General features: G+C 39.8%; 1 long non-coding RNA gene across 1 annotated transcript; it reads right to left on the minus strand.

The window, feature by feature from the left end:
• Positions 1–1770: 1770 nt before the first annotated feature.
• On the minus strand, positions 1771–16087 carry LOC115649155. The gene is made up of 3 exons (XR_003999773.1): positions 15913–16087; positions 2162–2799; positions 1771–2064 (listed from the first exon to the last, which is right to left on the minus strand). It is a non-coding gene; the product is annotated as an uncharacterized LOC115649155 (long non-coding RNA).
• Positions 16088–17845: the final 1758 nt, after the last annotated feature.

Consider the following 17845-nt stretch of genomic DNA (forward strand, 5'->3'; position numbering starts at 1 on the left):
CTTAAAAAGAAAGCTTTTAATTAAAGAAGGAAAAGGTAAAATTTATCTCTGTAAAATCAGGATGGAAAATGCTTTACAGGGTACTCAGATTCATATAGACTAGAAGGACTCCCCCCCCTCCCCAGCCTGAGATTCAAAGTTACAGCAAACAGAGGTAAAAATCCTTCCAACAAAAAGACACATTTACAAATTAAGAAAACATACATAAGACTAATCTGCCTTGCCTGGCTATTACTTACTATTTTGAAACATGAGAGACTGATTCAGAAAGATTTTAGAACCTGGGATGATGTCCCGTTCCTCTCACTCCCGAGAGCGAACAACGAACCAAACAAAAAGCACATACAAAGACTTCCCTCCACCAAGATTTGAAAGTATCCTGTCCCCCTATTGGTCCTCTGGCCAGGTGTCAGCCAGGTTTACTGAGCTTCTTAACCCTTTACAGGTAAAAGAGACATTAACTCTTAACCATCTGTTTATGACAACAACATAGACACAAACCTCTTAGGACACAAAAAACCAAATCCCGTTCTTAAAAAAGGTAAATTTTATTAATAACAAAAAGAAAGAAAATACATCTGGAATTTAGGCTATTGCTAGATTTAAAAAGAGCAAATATAATAATTAAGCATCAAGAATGGTTTTCTTGAGGTCCAGCTTAATGGTTACAAGCAAAACAAGAGCATTTGGGGTTAGCACAGATGAGTCCACAAGCCATAAAGAGAGAAACCTAGTCACATCTTTGTAGACATTTCTTGATCTACTTACATATCTGGGGTTTCAAACTGAGTAGTTTCTAGGTATGATCTGGTGATTTTCATACCTGGTTTAGAGCTTTTTACAGCATAGCTCCAGCTCTGTCTCTGCTCTCTCGGAGAACAAACACAGACAGATAAAGGGAAAGATTTTTTTCCCTATTTTCAAAAGTGTTAGCCCTCCCATTGGCTCTTTAGGTCAGGTGCCCACTTCCTTCCTTTTACCTATGGGCTTGTATTTTTTAACCCTTTACAGGTAAAGCAAGTAGTGAACAGCTACTAACAGGGATTTTATAGCTAACTGGCTTACTGGGTGTCCATAAAAGGGAGCCCCCCCTTTCATTTATCACATTAAGTTTAAACCACTCCATGTAATGCATTTTAAAGTTACATTTTGTTAAATATTTTTTTCCCAAATTATTAGGTAAATAATAAGAGGTTTTGCCGATTACCAAGAGGTACAACAAGTGTCACTACTACCATTAAATTGTATCTCAGCCAGTCTCAAAGGTGCCATAAGGACTCCTTGTTTTTTTTTAGCCAAGATAGAAGCATTTTTCTATGAATAGGGTGGATCTCCCCATGACGCCTCAAGTAATCCTAATTTCTAAAGAAATTATTAACGTATTTTCACAAAGGAAAATGACTTCTGAGCAGAAAGAATCTTCTTTGTCTCTTAGGGCTCATACACTCAGAGTTTTTGTGTAGCTGTAACTTATCTGATTTAGAAACCAATGTACAGTAGAACCTCAGAGTTATGAACACCTCGGGAATGGAGGTTGTTCATAACTCTGAAATGTTCGTAATGCTGAACAAAACATTATTCTTTCAAAAGTTTACAACTAATCATTGATTTAATACGGCTTTGAAACTTAACTATGCAGAAGAAAAATGTTGCTTTCCCTTTATTTTGTTCGTAGTTTACATTTGACATAGTACTGTACTGTATTTGCTTTTTTTTTTTTTTTTGGTCTTGTCTCTGCTGCTGCCTGATTGCGTACTTCCAATTCCAAATGAGGTGTGTGGTTGACTGGTCAGTTTGTAATTCTAGTGTTCATAACTCTGAGGTTCTAGTGTAGTTCAAGCAATACAACTTCCTACCGTGAATGCAGTTTTACCAATCTAAAAGTGCATATGATGGTATAGCTTATACCCTTATAGCTGAAAATCATAAAAGATACCAGATAGTGAGACCAGAGACTTCACATCTGTTTAATGAACTAATCTTGCCCTGAGCTTCAGAATTTCTAAATATCACAACGATGCTGATAAGAACAGCAGAAGCTCAGCACCTCTCAGGAACAGGTCTCTATGGGTAAAAAATAAATAAATATGAGATTGTTTGGACAAATGCAAACTGATTGTGGAGATAAACACAAATATTTAATATTAAGAGGAAACCTTACCATGAGACTCTTTGTACTATTGCTATTGCTGATTCAGTACTGCTGGTGGCAACAACAGTTGGAGCCCAAGTCTAAATAAGGTGCTGGTAGTTGTTGATGTTTTAATCCCCAGGTCATCTAGACTGCTCTAAACATGGTTAGAAGACTCTATGGTTAAAATGCCAGTGGCTTCCTTAGACCCTATCTATACTACTGCTGCCACTGACCAGTAGTAGCAATGGTGGGATATTTTTGGCAGAGCCTAATGTAGATACAACCTGGGACTAAAATAATATACCTATTTTATTTTATTATCGGTCAGAAGAGTTCATATCCTATGCTTTTTTGAGTAAGCTAAGTGTCTGATTGCAGATTAAACTCAAGCTTTAAAGGAAAACATTTGCATCTTTTGAGTTATTTTTTCCCTGTGTAAACTTGAAGACATTATATATTTATAGAAATTAGAATACCAAGCTCCTAGTAATTTTTATTATTCATTCATTTCTTAAAATTGTCATTGGCAAATGGTACAGTAGCATGGTCTAGCAATCATGGCACTGCCCTTTGTATCAAGAGCCATGGGTGGTGTTCCAGTTGTCACTAAGCTGCTGTGTGACTTGGGCATGTCACTTCATCTCTCTGTTCCTCCTTTTTTCCACCTGTAAAACAGAGATAATTATACTCAGGTCATGTCTACACTACTGATTTCTGCCAGCATAACTATGTTGGTCAGGGGTGTGAAGAGGTGTGATAAATAAAGTGGTGGGAGAGCTCCCTTTTATGAACACCCAGCCATCCAGTTAGCTATAAAGATCCTCTTGGTGGCTGCTTGCTTACCTGTAAAGGGTTAAAAGTCCCCAGGTAAAGAAAAGGGAGTGGGCACCTGACCAAAAGAGCCAATGGGAAGGCTAGAACTTTTTTAAGCTTTCCCTTTGTTTTTCCATTGTTCTCTGGGCTGCAAGCAAAAATGCTGTGTAAGGTTTGAACCCGGTATGAAAAAGTATCTTCCATACCTAGAAGAAATTATTTGGATAGGGAATGTTTAATTAGATGCTATTAGGTTTATTTTTTATTTTGGTTTGCGGATCTCCTCTGTGCTAACCCCTGATGCCTTTGTTTGATTGTAAACCTTAAGCTGAACCCCCAAAAAAGCTGTTTTGGGTGCTTAATTTTTGTAATTGTTTCTTTTAAGATCTATCAAAAAGCCTAAGTTCCAGATGTAATTTTTTCCTTTTTGTTTTTAATAAAATTTACCTTTTTTAAGAACAGGATTGGATTTTTGGTATCCTAAGAGGTTTGTGCTTGTTTGGTTATCTGGTAGCACAACTAATTTCTTTTGTTTTCTTTCTCAGCTCTTCCCTGGAGTGGGGGTGAAAGGGCTTGAGGGTATCCCACAGGGAGGAATTCCCAAGTGCTCCTTCCAGAGTTCAAAGGGGGTTTTTTGCATTTGGGTGGTGGCAGTGTTTACCAAGCCAAGGTCAGAGAAAAGCTGTAACCTTGAGAATGTAATACAAGCCTGGAGTGGCCAGTATTAATTTTTTAAATCCTTGCGGGCCCTCACAAACTGCACTAGAAGTGACAGAGTGGGGATTCAGCCTTGAAAAGAAGTGTGATACTTGACCAACATACTTATGCTGGCAAAAGTTACTAGTGTAGATTCCCTAGTTATACTAGCAAAACTGCACTTTTGCCAATATAGTTGATTTCACTCAGGAGGGCTGGAATAAGCTATGCCAGCAAGAGCATAGCTTTGCTGATATAAGCTGCATCCATGCTTGCAGCATTTTGCTGGTATAGTATATTGGTATTCCTTTAACAGCAAAATGCTCCTGGTATAGACATGGCTTTAGCCTCATTTGAAAATCACTGAGATCCCTATATAAAAAGTGCTATATGAAAACTATGATACATATTATTACATAGCACAGACATTTTCCAGAGAAAACATTTGCTGTATGTTTGTGTGTGTTCAGAATACAACAAAATATTATACACATTATTACAATATTAAAATGTCATGCATCTGAGGAAGTGGGTATTCACCCACGAAAGCTCATGCTCCAAAACGTCTGTTAGTCTATAAGGTGCCACAGGATTCTTTGCTGCTTTTACAGATCCAGACTAACACGGCTACCCTCTGATATTATACACATGTGAATAGATATTTAGTTTTACATCCGTTAATTGCTCTTTGGACAGTGGAATTATTGCTCACTTGTACAAAATAGATTATTATTTAGCGTGAGCATGAATGAACAGTAGTATGAGCACAAAGGCCTGATCATGCCACCATTGAGATTCATGCATGACTAAATTAATATAAACTATTGTGCATTATCCTAACTTCATTTGACATCTGGCATTAACATGAATTAAAATCTGGAGGAGATTTTATAAGAAATGTAATACAGATTATTCTAAGATTTGTCATGATACTACTTTTTATTTTACTCGTTTGCAAACGTTTTTCTGCATTGTCTCGACAGGATGTTTCTGTCTTAGGGATGCATTTCCAAAAATCAGAATTACTGTCTGGGAAAAATGTCCTAACTACTAATTTTTCTTCAATGCCAGCATGCTTCTTATCCTTTGAGAAGTCATGCAGAAGGCATATCAGAAGATAAACAATCCATAAACTTGTGAGAAAGGGATTGTTATCTTCTTCCAAATTCAGGATTCACTGGTATGATTATGGTTTGGTACAAGAATGCATTTAGGTGGCAAAGTAAGAAACTTCACCATCTTTTCCTGAGTCATGTCTGCTCTATTGCAGATGAATGGCCCATTATTTGAAAGGTGATTTTTACATCTTTATCATTATCTCTCATTAAAATAAGCAGCCGTTAGTCCATTGTAGGTGATTCTATTATAAACAGATTGTCTAAAGCTGAACACTGTTACAACAATATTTTACAGTGATTACATTTAGAAGAAGCCAAGTCATGTGGTTGTTTCTCCCTGCCCACAGATTGTAGCTGCTATGGGTGGGTTTATGAAATCCTTAAGAGGGGCTAAATTGTGTCTTCAAAGTCCACATTTCTAAAAACATTTGCACACATGAGTAGTCTCATTGAGTTCAGTGGGACTACTCACATACATAAAAATAAGCATCTGCTTCAGGTTTTGCAGGATTGGAGCCCAAATTTCTAATACTAGGCTCATGTGAATTCTGTTCTTGATATTGCACCATTAAAAGACTGGAAGCAACAGCAACTTAACTTTTCCTTTTTAGGAAATAAGATTAAAAGAGTATAGTCACTTTGTGTCTATAGAATGCACAAAACATATACAATATACTATTAATGCAAACAACAATTATGTTTAGTGACAGCTGGAAAGAATGAAAATGTATTTAAAAAGTTTCAAATATTCTTTGACTCTTTAACATCACCTACAAAGCTGTTAGTAACTCATTCCAGCCCTCTGTTAGGTATTCACTTCCATTTCCAACTGTAACTGGTTTGGTCACAGAGATCCCCCTTGGACTGTCACTTGATGTGTTGAAATTACCTCTGAGCCTGTTTTCCCTGCCAGCTTGGGATTCCAGAACCCTGCCTTGTTGAGCCAGACGCGCTAGCCTGCTGCAACACAGACCCAGGGTCTGGGCCATGCCCTCAAAGCTGCAGACTAACTAAAAACAGCTCCGTAGGCTACCTGTCTCCAGCACCCAGACACTCAGCTCCCAATGGGATCCAAACCCCAAATTACCGGCAATTACAGAGTCTAACGTTGGTACCGGGCAAATTAGTCACAACAATAGTAAAGAATAAAATTGTCAGACACATAGAAAAACATAAACTGTTGAACAATAGTCAACATGGTTTCTGTAAAGGGAAATCATGTCTTACTAATCTATTAGAGTTCTTTGAAGGGGTCAACAAACATGTGGACAAGGGGGATCCAGTGGACATAGTGTACTTACATTTTCAGAAAGCCTTTGACAAGATCCCTCACCAAAGGCTCTTATGTAAATTAAGTTGTCATGTGTTAAAAAGGAAGGTCCTTTCATGGACTCAGAACTGGTTAAAAGACAGGGAACAAAGGGTAGGAATTAATGGTAAATTCTCAGAATGGAGAGGATAACTAGTGGTGTTCCCCAAGGGTCAGTCCTCGGACCAATCCTATTCAACTTATTCATAAATGATCTGGAGAAACGGGTAAACAGTGAGGTGGCAAAGTTTGCAGATGATACTAAACTGCTCAAGATAGTTAAGACCAAAGCAGACTGTGAAGAACTTCAAAAAGATTTCACAAAACTAAGTGATTGGGCAACAAAATGGCAAATGAAATTTAATGTGGATAAATGTAAAGTAATGCACATTGGAAAAAATAACCCCAACTATACATACAATATGATGGGGGCTAATTTAGCTACAACGAGTCAGGAAAAAGATCTTGGAGTCATTGTGGATAGTTCTCTGAAGATGTCCATGCAGTGTGCAGAGGCGGTCAAAAAAGCAAACAGGATGTTAGGAATCATTAAAAAGGGGATAGAGGATAAGACTGAGAATATATTATTGCCCTTATATAAATCAATGGTACGCTCACATCTTGAATACTGTGTACAGATGTGGTTCCTCCCATTTCAAAAAAGATATACTGGCACTAGAAAAGATTCAGAAAGGGGCAACTAAAATGATTAGGGGGTTGGAGAGGATTCCATATGAGGAAAGATTAAAGAGGCTAGGACTCTTCAGCTTGGAAAAGAGGAGACTAAGGGAGGATATGATAGAGGTATACAAAATCATGAGTGATATGGAGAAAGTGGATAAGGAAAAGTTATTTACTTATTCCCATAATACAAGAACTAGGCGTCACCAAATGAAATTAATAGGCAGCAGGTTTAAAACAAATAAAAGGAAGTTCTTCACGCAGCACATAGTCAACTTGTGGAACTCCTTACCTGAGGAGGTTGTGAAGGCTAGGACTATAACAGCGTTTAAAAGAGAACTGAATAAATTCATGGTGGTGAAGTTCATAAATGGCTATTAGCCAAGATGGGTAAGGAATGGTGTCCCTAGCCTCTGTTTGTCAGAGGATGGAGATGGATGGCAGCAGACAGATCACTTGATCATTGCCTGTTAGGTTCACTCCCTCTGGGGTACCTAGCACTGGCCACTGTCGGTAGACAGGATACTGGGCTTGAGGGACCTTTGGTCTGACCTGGTACGGCCGTTCTTATGTTATGTTCTTATTATGTTTTGTTAAATAAATCTGTTTTACTTTGTATAAAGCTTACACAGGGTCAGTTTGTAACCATTGTTCTCCCTCTATATCACTGATAGAGAGATGTGCACAGCTGTGTGCTCTCCCAGGTATTAATCACTTACTCTGTGTTTATTAGTGAACAAAAGTGATTTTTATTAAGTATAAAAAGTAGGATTTAAGTGGTTTCAAGTAATAACTGCCAGAACAAAGTAAGTCACAGAGCAAAATAAAACACAACATGCAAGTCTAAGCCTAATACATTAAGAAACTGATTACAGGTAATATATCGCCCTCAATGATGTTCCAATAAGCTTCTTTCACAGACTAGACTCTGTCCTAATCTGGGCCCAATTCTTTCCCCTGGTACAGTCCTCGTTAGTTCCTGTGGACATCTTGGGTGGTAAGCAGGGGTTTTCTCATGACTGGCAGCTCCTTTTGTTATGCTCCACACCCTTCTATAGCTTTGGCACAAGGTGGGAATCTTTTGTCTGTGCTTGTCCCCACCCCTGCCCCATCAATGGAAAAGTACAAGGATTAAGATGGATTCCAGTACCATGTGGCATGGTTACATGTCACTATAAAACCCCTAGTCTCCATTCTTCCTGGCTTGGCCCACACATACACAGGAAGGTTTGCAGGTAAATAAACCATTTGCAACCAATTGTCCTAGTCAATGGGAGCCATCAAGATTCTAAACCACCATTAATGACCTACACTTTGCATAATTACAGTAGGACCTCAGAGTTATACTTCATATTTCTAGCGTCAGAAACAAGAATTATGCATGCATAGAAATAGGAAGAATATATTCAGTAGGTTATAACCTTTGTCATAATACCTTACAAGACACCTTTTGCATAAAGTATATTTCAGTTACATCATATTTCCACTCATAAGCATATTTCCATAAAACATATGGAGTGCAGTGTCACACCAACAGCCACTGAAAAGCAATACATACCCCAGCTTCATCCAATGCACACTCATGCAACACTTTCTTGAGAAACTCTGCTGTAATAACAGATCAATATATGATGCTGTATGGAATACGGATGATCATTTATAATATTATTGATACTAATATTGCAAAACTGCAATGAATCTTACAAGATATGCCATGGAAGGTATCAGTACAAAAGTTATGATTGGCTAAATATGAACATAAGAATGGCCCTACTGGGTCAGACCAAAGATCCATCTAGCCCAGAATCCTGTCTTCCAACAGTGGCCAGTGCCAGGTGCCCCAGAGGGAATGAACAGAAGAGGTAATCCTCAAGTGATCCATCCCCTGTCACTCATTCCCAGCTCCTGGCAAACAGAGGATAGAGACATCATTCCTGCCCATCCTGGCTAATAGCCATTGATGGACCTATCCTCTAGAATTTATATAGTTCTTTTTTGAACACTGTTATGGTCTTGGCCTTCACAACATCTTCTGGCAAGGAGTTCCACAGGTTGACTGCGCATTGTGTGAAGAAATGCTTCCTTTTATTTGTTTTAAACTTGCTGCCTATTAATTTCATTTAGTGACCCCCAGTTCTTGTGTTATGAGAAGGAGTAAACAATACTTCCTTATCTACTTTCTCTACACTGGTCATGATTTTGTAGACCTCAACCATATCCCCCCTTAGTCATCTCTTTTCCAAGCTGAAAAGTCCCAGTTTTATTAATCTCTCCTCATACGAAGATGTTCCATACCTCTAATCAGTTTTGTTGCCCTTTTCTGAACCTCTTCCAATTCCAATATATCTTTTTTGAGATGGGGCGACCACATCTGCATACAGTATTCAAGATGTGGGTGTTCCATGGATTTATACAGACACAGCATGATATTTTCTGTCCTATTATCTATCCCTTTCTTAATTACTCCCAGCATTCTGTTCACTTTTTTGATTGCCACTGCACATTGAGTGGATGTTTTCAGAGAACTATCCACAATGACTCCAAGATCTTTCTTGAGTAGTAACAGCTAATTTAGACCCCATCATTTTATATGAATAGTTGGGATTATGCTTTTCAATGTGCATTACTTTGCATTTATCAACATTAAATTTCACCTTCCATTTTGTTGCCCAGTCACCAAGTTCTGAGAGACCCTTTTATAGCTCTTTGAAGTCTGCCTGGGTCTTACCTATCTTTAGTAATTTTGTATCATCTGCAAATGTTGCCACCTCACTGCTTATCCCTTTTTCCAGATCATTTATGAATATTTTGAATAGGACTGGTCCCAGAACAGACCCCTGGAGGACACCACTATTTACCTCTCTCCATTCTGAAAACTGATCATTTATACCTACCCTTTGTTTCCTATCTTTTAACCTGTTACCAATCCATGAGAGCAACTTCCCTCTTAACCTGTGGCACCTTACTTTCCATAAGAGCCTTTGGTGAGGGACCTTGCCAAAGGCTTTCTGAAGATCTAAGTACACTATATCCACTGGATTCCCTGGGTCCACATGCTTGTTGACCCTGTAAAAGAATTCTAGTCGATTGGTGAGGCATGATTTCTCTTTACAAAAACCATGTTGACTCTTCCTCAACAAATTATGTTCATCCATATGTCTGACAATATTGTTCTTTATTATAGTTTCAACCAGTTTGCCTGGTACTGAAGTCAGGCTTACAGGCCTGTAATTGCCAGGATCACCTCTGGAGCCCTTTTAAAAAATTGGCATCACATTAGCTATCCTCCAATCATTTGGTACAGAAGCTGATTTTAATAATAAGTTACAGACTATAGTTAGTAGTTCTGCAATTTCACATTTGATTTCCTTCAGAACTCTTGGGTGAATACCATCTGGTTCTGGTGACTTATTGCTATTTAATTTATCAATTTGTTCCAAAATCTCTTCTAATGACACCTCAATCTGGGACAGTTCCTCAGATCTGTCACCTAAAAAGAATGGTTCACGTTTAGGAATCTCCCTCACATCCTCAGCTGTGAAGACTGATGCAAAGAAATCATTTAGTTTCTCGGCAATGGCCTTATTGTCCTTGAGTGCTCCTTTAGGACCTCAATCATCCAATGGTCCCACTGGTTGTTTAGCAGGCTTCCTGCTTCTGATGTAATTTAAAAAAAATTGCTATTACTTTTTGAGTCTTTGGCTAACTGTTCCTCAAGTTGTTTTTTGGCCTTCCTAATTGTATTTTTACACTTCATTAGCCAGTGTTTATGCTCCTTTCTATTTTCCTCACTAGGATTTAACTTCAACTTTTTAAAGGATGCCTTTTTGCTTCTCACTGCTTCTTTTACTTTGTTGTTTAGCCAGGGTGGCTCTTTTTTGGTTCTCTTACTATGTTTTTTTAAGTTGAACCTCTATTATGGTGTCTTTAAAAAGTTTCCATGGAGCTTGCAGAGATTTCACTTTTGGCACTGTACCCTTTAATTTCTGTTTAACTAGCCTCCTCATTTTTGTGTAGTTCCCCTTTCTGAAATTAAATGCTACAGTGTTGGACTGCTGTGGTGTTTTTCCAGCCACAGGGATATTAAATTTAATTATATTATGGTCACTATTACCAAGTGGTCCAACTATATTCACGTCTTGGACCATATCCTGTTCTTCACTTAGTACTAAATCAAGAATTGCCTCTCCGCTGGTGGGTTCCATGACCGGCTGATCCAAGAAGCAGTCATTTAAGATGTTGAGAAATTTTATCTCTGCATCCCGTCCTGAGGTGACATGTACCCAGTCAATATGGGGAAATCCCCCATTATTATTATTATTGAGTTTTTTATTTTAATAGCCCTTCTAATCTCCCTGAGCATTTCACAGTCACTCTGACCATCCTGGTCAGGTGGTCGGTAATATATCACCACCGCTATATTCTTATTATTAGAGCATGGAATTTCTATCCATAGAGTTTCTATGGTGCAGTTTGATTCATTTATGATTTTTCTTCATTTGATTCTATGCTTTCTTTCACATATAATGCCACTCCCCTACCAGCATGACCTGTTTTGTCCTTCCTATATATTTTGTACCCTGATACTATTGTATCCCATTGATATCCTCATTCCACCAAGTTTCTGTGATGTCTATTATATCAATATCCTCATATAATATGAGGCACTCTAGTTCACCCATTTTATTATTTAGACTACTAGAACTGGTATATAAGCACTTTAATAACTTGTCTCCTTCTAGCTGTCTGCCATTAAACAATGTAATTGAATGGGACTCTCTTTCTTTTATTTGTCTGTTTCTGATCAGACCCTGCCTGTATTTTATCATTTTCCATCTCCTCCTTACTATGACATAGAAAATCTCCATTAATAAATTATCCCCTAAGGGATGTCTCTGTTCAAGCCACATGCTCTTCCATATCTGTCAGCTTTCCCTCAGCCCTTTGTTTAAAAACTGCTGTATGACCTTTTTAATGTTAAGTGCCAGCAGTCTGGTTCCATTTTGGTTTAGGTGGAGCCCATCCTTTCTGTATAGGCTCCCGCTTTCCCAAAAATTACCCTAGTTCCTAATAAATCTAAACCCCTCCTCCCTACACCATTGTCTCATCCATGCATTGAGACTCTGCAGTTCTGCCTGTGTAGCTGGCCCTGCATGTGGAACTGGGAGTATCTCAGAGAATGCTACCATAGAGATCCTGGACTTCAGTCTCCTATCTAGCAGCCTAAATTTGACCTTCAGGACCTCTTTCCTGTCCTTCGCTGTGTCATTGGTACCTACATGTACCACGACCACTGGCTTCTCTCCAGCACTACACAGAAGTCTATCTAGATGTCTCGAGAGATCCGCAACCTTCGCACCAGGCAGGCAAGTCACCATGCGGTTCTCCTGGTCATCGCAAACTCAGCTATCTATGTTTCTAATTATCAAATCATCCATTGCTAATACCTGTCTCTTTCTAATAGCTGGAGTTCCCTCCACCTGAGAGGTATCCTCAGTGCAAGAGGATACCACAACATCACCTGGAAGGAGGGTCCCAACTATGAGATTGTTTCCCTCTGCTCCAGTTAGATGCTCTCCTTCCCTGGGACTTTCATCCTCCTCAACAGCACAGAGTCTGTCAGACCAGGGGTGGGACCATTCTACTGTGTCCTGGAAAGTCTCATCTGTGTACCCCTCTGTCTCCCTCAGCTCCTCCAGTTCAGCCACTCTGGTCTCCAAAGTCCATACACAGTCTCTGAGGGCCAGGGAACTCCTTGCACCGAATGCACACATAAGCCAACTGCCCATAGAGTAGATAGATGATAATTATGGTTATATGGAAATATAAATATACTGTACATATTTATAATTCACAGTACAAAGAAAATATATATATATGTGTATATATATAATCTTTGTACTGTGAATTATAAATATGTACAGTATATTTATATTTCGAACTTGTGCTGTGTTTCTGGATGACACTCCTGGGGGAATTCTGCACCACCGCACTTGCGCAGAATTCATGTCCCTGTAGATTTCTTTGCTTCCCCAGAAAAATGACTTTTTGACAGGGAAGCAAAGGGAAGCTGCACGAGCAGTCATGTACAACTCCCTAGCAGCACAGGTACATTGTTTCAGGCACCTGGAGCAGCCGGTGGAGAGGTAAATTACCATGGGGCTAGGGATACCCAAGCCAGTGGCTACTACCCTGAGCTGGGATTAGCTGCTAGTCCCAGCTGGGCTGGAGGCAGGAGAGGATGGAACTTCCTCTTCCCTGCAAGGAGAGACTGGTGCTGTGTCAGACCCACCCTCAGAAACCTCCCCCAGCAGCAGGAAGCTCAGCATCCTCCCCTACTTCCTACCCCATCGCTCCTCAGCTGTGGGGGGAGGGTTCTCTGTATGGGGAGCTGCTTCCTCATCCACCCAACTCTCGTGCATCCGGAACTCCCATACCTAGACACCCCTGCCAAGCCTCACCCGGTACATCCAGAACTCCCTAGGCCTCCCTACCTGAACCCCACCTCTGCATCAGGAGCCTTCCTGCCTCTGGAGCCCCCCTGAACCCAGCCCCCCTGCCTCTGGACCCTCACCCTTTCACCCAGACCACCCCCCTGAGCTCTCTTCACTCAAAGACCCACCCTGATGCCCCACCCTCTGCACCACCCTGAGCCCCCACATCCAGACCCCCATACCACTGACCCCAAACTAGCTTCACCCAAACTCCCATTCCACCAACCCAATCCCCCAGCACCCAGACTCCCTCACTGAGACCCCCACAACCAGACCCCTCAGCTGATCCCCAACCACCCTGTCCCAGAAGCCCCTGCATAGTCCCATTGTCCCTGCACAAGCCTCTATGCATCCAGATCCCACTACACCTAGACCCTGCGCCCCAGCAGCAGCTCACATGACTGGGAGCCACAGAGCCCAAGCGCGGTGAGTGGGGAGCAGGGGGACACATGGGGGCTGGCGCCTGCATGCAGCTACTGCAGCCTGCAGGAGCCCCGGGGGGGGTGCTAGGTCGCAGCCTGGGCAGGAGGGGTGGGAGGCACAGCTGTTCTTCACTAGCAGCACTGCTGCCTTTGCAGGACTGCTGCGCCCCTGCGCCGCACCGGCTCCTCCATGGCTGGGCACTCACCGCCCCACAAGCCGATGCTCTGGCTCTCCGGTGCCTCTGGAGGGCGGCTCCTCCCTGTCGAGCCAGGGCACCACTTTTTGGCCCCCCCAGGGCCATCCTTAGGATTTATGGGGCCCTATGCAGTAGTATTAAACTGGTGCCCCTGTGCCCCACAGAAGCTTGAGCTTGCAGCCTGCGGGGGGATGGTGGGTGGAGGGACAAGGCAGAAAGAATAACAAGATGCACGGCCCACCTCACGGTGGCAGAGTCACAGTTCCCCGCCGAGACCCCTGTACCCTCTCCCTCACGCAGAATGAACGTGCAGAACATACCTAATTAAAAGCAATAAACTTGAGAATAAAAAATGTCGGTCACGGGTTTTTTGATATGCCCTGAAGTTTATCAGGTAGTTATTTGCAAAAACTTTGTTGTAAGGGTGAGTAAGGTGTCTTGCTGAATACAACATTAAATATTATGGAATACATGATGCAGCTCTTCTGTTTTACATTTTCTTAATCAGTATTTCTAAGCTGATTTTATATTTTAAATGTACTCTTAAACCTTCATTAAGTAATCATTCCAGATTACTACATATTTAAGTCACTGAAACAGACATTATTTTAAATTAATCAGACACAGTGGTTTAGTGTGTTTATAACAATGTTCATTGCTTTTAGAAAAAGGGAACACTAATTTACTGTGTGTGATCTCCATAACAATACACATGTTTATGAAATTCCACCAACTTTAGAAAATGTTTCCAAAGATTTTAGGCATGACAAATGATTTTATATCTTACTAACGTACTGATTTTGCTGGAGGGTTCTCTTAAAACTAGTTCATCAGATAGTCAGAAGTAAAGAAAGGGAAACTCTTTGTCCAGCTATCTGGAAGCAAAGGGCTGTTGTCCCTTTAAGGGCTCTTTTAAATTTTTGGCCTGTATAACTGCATCTAAAATAGGACTTTTTGCCAGCATAGCTATGTTGGTTAATGGCATGATTTTTTTCACACTCCAAACCAACATGGCTACACTGGAAAAACTTGCAAGCGTAGACCAGGCCTCATCCATTTAGACTCCTAAGTCTCATTGAACATTAATAGGATGTAGGTTCCTAAGGGCCAAATTTTCAGAAGTGTTTAGGTGCCTCAGGAGGTGGATTAGTGGGATTTTCAAAAATATCTAAGTAGGTTAAGTGCTCCTAAAATTCACCCTAGATGTCTCACTGCAACTTTAGGTGTCCAAATAACTTTAAAAATGTGGCCCTAAGTGCCTACATCACTTTTGAAAATAGGATCTGGGAGCTTAAAGCAATTTGTCACTTTTGAAAGTGTTACCCTCATCTATAGTTACCCCAAAATTTTAGATGCCAATGAAATTAGCCTGCAATAGTGCTTCTAATTTAACAAAAGGGTAACAAGCTTGTGGCCTGCCCTAAAGGAATTTCCAGGGGGCTAGTCTACTACTTGCAGAGGGATCCCCAGAGTAAGTTAATCTTGATAACCCCTGAAAGGAAATGGATACAGCCTTCCGTTCAAGGACTGACATGCACACAAGAAGAAATTATTTGAAAATAAATATTTATTAAAAGAAATAAGTAGTTACAATGTATCTAACAATGCAAGAAAGAATACATAAGGCATAGTAAAACACAATAGAATTAAAATTAAAATAATAAAGTGGCACAACAACAACAACAAAAATACACAGAATATACAGACCACATAGGCATACAATGTAATAGGCATATAGAGATCCTGCATACACAAAGGCCTTAATTTTAACGTCACAATACTTAATTCAATGTAATATGCATGATCTTTACACGCACGTACAAGAGACTATTACAATGTTACAGATTTAATGAAAATACCTGCTTAACACTAACCTTAACCTATTAACATTTATTTAAAATCTAGGATTTAATATCTAACATCCTGTCAGTAGTGAGCGGTTGGTTGCAGGATGGGTGGGGTAGATCTCACTCAAGATACAGGCACCCAACTTTACTGACAGACACATCCAGGCACTCTTTAACAAAAAGTAGAAAAATCAGACTTACTTCTATTCTTCTTTGAGCTTTCTGACTCATCTCAAAAGGAAAGGTTCTTCAGCGTTGTCAGAGTGGTATTAATGTCGGAGATGGTGGTTGTTATTGTTGCCAGTGCAGGTCACAGGGACTACCCATTCAGGAGCTGCAGGGCTGCTCTGGTAGTGGTGGTTAGCTGCTTCACAATCTACCCCACCCATCCTGCAACCAACCGCTCACTACTGACAGGATGTTAGATATTAAATGCTAGATTTTAAATAAATGTTAATAGGTTAAGGTTAGTGTTAAGCAGGTATTTTCATTAAATCTGTAACATTGTAATACTCTCTTGTACGTGCGTGTAAAGATCATGCATATTACATTGAATTAAGTATTGTGACGTTAAAATTAAGGCCTTTGTGTATGCAGGATCTCTATATGCCTATTACATTGTATGCCTATGTGGTCTGTATATTCTGTGTATTTTCCTGAATCTTCTGTTGTCACTCCTGTTGTTGTCATAGAAACGGAGGCGTGCTTGATCTTGTCCTTTCCCTTCTCAGCTCATACTCACAAAACCCCCACAAATAAGCTTGCTGGCTGTCAGCCTCATATAATGGTTGCTCTCTCAAGGTTTGCTCATTAACATAATTTATTAGCCTGACTCAGCCAATCAGCTTCCAGATATTAGCATAACTCCTCTTCCCATTTAGATCCTCCCCTTTTTATTAGTGTATTTGTACTTCCTGTCTAGTTCCTCACCTCTTACGGCATCCTATTTTTAGATAGCTAAGCTCCTCCCTATGAGTTGCTGGAACTTTCCATACCCTAACTCTGGGTCTCTCATAGAGGATTATTGCATTTGCCATTTTGGATTTCTAATTTTAAATTATAGCCAATTATTATTTATTTAAAGCCTTAGTCTTAGAACTAATTATTATTTTATGCAAATCAAAGTGTCCTGATACTGTCATCACCTTAATTAGATCAGTGGGGAGAAGTGAAATTTTTATGATATTTAGACCCATTTTTTCAGGGTTTCTCTTCAAGGTATTGCAAGATTTTTCAAAACAGCTAAAAGCAAAATCTCTCGTTACACTATTGATTATATTCCATATTCATCTGGAAAGCAAATATCTAAAATAATTCACTACTGATTAATTTCTTTCAATATTCTTACAATATTTGAACTGAAGTAGATAATAATGATATACTGATGTTCAGGGCCGGCCTTAGGATTTATGGTGCCCTAGGCGAGATTATTAAACTGGTGCCCCTGTGCCTGATCTGCTCTTAGCAACACAAACATAAGCTTATAGTATTGGAAAACTTGCCACATTCACATTATTAAAACCAGTTTAACTTAATTAAGCACACTGTAATGCTGATGGACTAGCACTAAAGAAGCAGCACTATATAAAAAATTCTGATATGACAGAATGATGCAAATATATTTTTTTTAATTTATCAAAATTTTATTGGAAATTTATATGAAGAGGTATTGAAACAAAGATTTGTTTTTAATTAAAAGCAATCTTTCTGGCTTTTTTGGCTGCAAAATCAGTAATAATGTCATCGCATGACAAAGACAAAGTCGTGTCTTGTTCGATCGCAAGAATAGCAAGACCAGTCAAGCGTTCCTGACTCATTGTAGAGCGGAGATAGTTTTTAATGAGCTTTAGTTTTGAGAAACTCCATTCTCCTGATGCTACTGTTACAGGAATTGTCAGTAGAATACGAGTGGCAATGTACACATTAGGATATATGTCAACAAGTTTGCGGGTATCTATAAACTGTACAATGTCCATCACCGATTTTGCATGTGGCAACATTGATGACAGTGTACTCAATTCTTCGTACAATTCAAGTCCATTTAAATCAAAAGTATCACCGTGCTTCAGGAGGCTCTCTAGATTCTTGCACTTTGTCATTAGTTGCTCTTGTTTTCCTATTTCGTTGAATTTAG

Source organism: Gopherus evgoodei, chromosome 3, assembly GCF_007399415.2.
Source record: "Gopherus evgoodei ecotype Sinaloan lineage chromosome 3, rGopEvg1_v1.p, whole genome shotgun sequence".
In the NCBI taxonomy this organism is placed as follows: Eukaryota; Metazoa; Chordata; order Testudines; family Testudinidae; genus Gopherus; species Gopherus evgoodei.